Genomic DNA, 2,374 nt, shown 5'->3' on the forward strand with positions numbered 1-2,374 from the left:
CAAACAGAAAGAAACAATCTTTGACGGTTACAAGGGAGGGGAGGGGTGTTGGGAGAAACACTAAATACACAATAGATAAGTGGTAACTTTGGTGAAGGGTAAGACAGTACAGAATGTGGGGGAAGCCAGCACAACTTGTACAAGTCAAGGTCATGGAAGCTCCATAGACACATTCAGACTCCCTGAGGGACTGAATTGCTAGGCTGAGGGCTGTGGGGACCATGGTCTCAGGGAACATCTAGCTCAATTGGCATAACATAGTTTATACAGAAAATGTTCTACATTCTACCTTGGTGAGTAGCGTCTGGGGTCTTAAAAGCTTGTGAGCAGCCATCTAAAATACTCCTCTTCTCTCACCCCTTCGGGAGCAAGGGAGAATGAAGATAACAAGACACAAGGGAGAGATTAGTCCAAAGGACTAATAGACTACAACTACTATGGCCTTCACCAGACTGAGTCCAGTACAGCTAGATGGTGCCCAGCTACCACCACTGACTGCTCTGACAGGGATCACAACAGAGGGTCCAGGACAGAGCTAGAGGAAAATGTAGAACAAAATTCTAACTCACAAAAAAGAATAGACTTACTGGCCTGACAGAGACTGGAGAAACCCTTAGAGTATGGCCCCCAGACACCCTTTTAGCTCAGTAATGAAGTCACTCCTGAGGTTCATCCTTCAGCCAAAGATTAGACAGCCCCATAAAACAAAACGAGACTAATAGGGCACAACAGTCCAGGGGCAAGGACTAGAAGGCAGGAGGGAAGAGAGAAGCTGGTAATAGGGAACCCAGTGTCAAGAAGGGAGAGAGTTAACGTGTCGTGGGGTTGTTAACTAATGTCATAAAACAATACGTGTACTAACACTTTAATGAGGAACTAGTTGTTCTGTAATCCTTCATCTAATGTACAATTAAAAAAAATGGATAAATGACTTAAGGTGTCTTTCCTCATTCTCTTTATACTGTCACATAATTAGTTGGGACACAATGATCTCCCTTCATGACATTCACAAAATCCTATAGTTATTAGCAACTAGAGTGAAATATTTTGATTGTCATAATCTCATAATTTGAAATTTAATTGTATAATGGCATATTGAATAAAATATGCCAAATAGATAACAAAGTTGAGTATACACATGAGTTGAGTGTGGAAAGTAAATAAAGCAATTGTTTATGTAAGATATCAAAACATATTTTGCTGACTATACATACACTTAAAGATGAGAATTGTAGCATTATGTAATGGTATAGTATAAATTTTATAGTGCTTTTGTTTTTGTCACTCTTCATAAATCTACCAATAATATAGAATTATCTGCATCAAGTGTGGTCAACTATGGAGTAGCACTCTGAAGTAACTTAGTGCCTAAAAGAAGTATCCATGAAAATGTTTAGTACATTTATCCATTTTTAATTACAGAGAGGATTAACATAGAACATTTTAACTCATGAAGAGATATGTTGACCAAAAAAACAAAAAAAGCAACTTCTGCTTTCCAATCCTACAAACAGCATAAAATAGAACACCAGAAAGATATTCATGAAGGGTAAACATTAATATGAATTTCTTTTAGAAATTTATTACAGATAAAATACATAGAAAGTTAGCTAATATGTATTTTCATATACACTCTATATTTTTAAAACATTCTAGAACTATACCTCATCTTTTCCCAATATTTTACCATTAAGCTGCCCACACATTTTCAGTTGAGTTTTATTTTTCCTTATTTCTCCTAAATCAAAGCTTCTTATTTCCAATAAATCATAAAATTAAGGTAGGGATAATGAGAGATCATGGAAGAATATGAAACTTGTGAAAGGAAACTAATGAAAGCTGTCAGAAAGTGATGTTACTGTGTGACGGGCATAGGAAGTCCTCAGGAAAAGGGACGTTTGAGGAAATTCGTTTAATTTTATGAGTTGGTGATTTTCATGAACATGTGTTTCACTCATTGGGCCTTTTCTAAATGTACATAGATTTTTAGGACTGAATTTCTGTATTATTGGTATACAATTTGAATAATATACAGTAGAAATTATGATTTTCCTTAGATGAACAAATAAGTAAATAAGAATAAAAAATCAGGAAAAAGGAGGAAAAGAAAAAAAAAGTTAAGGGAAAAAAACAGGAAAAATGGTAAAAGTTTACACACAAAAAGTAACAATCTTTGTTGGTTACCAGGGATGGGAAGGGGGGGGGGGATATTAAATAGGCAATAGATAAGTGGTATCTTTGGTGAAGGGTGAGACAGTACACAATACTGGGGAAACTAGCACATCTTGTACAAGCAAAGGTCATGGAAGCTCCATAGACACATCCAAACTACCTAAGGGACTGAATTGCTGGGTGGAGGGCTGTGGGAACCATG

The sequence above is a fragment of the Trichechus manatus genome, unplaced genomic scaffold (assembly GCF_000243295.1).
Source record: "Trichechus manatus latirostris isolate Lorelei unplaced genomic scaffold, TriManLat1.0 scaffold00129, whole genome shotgun sequence".
NCBI classification, from domain to species: Eukaryota; Metazoa; Chordata; class Mammalia; order Sirenia; family Trichechidae; genus Trichechus; species Trichechus manatus.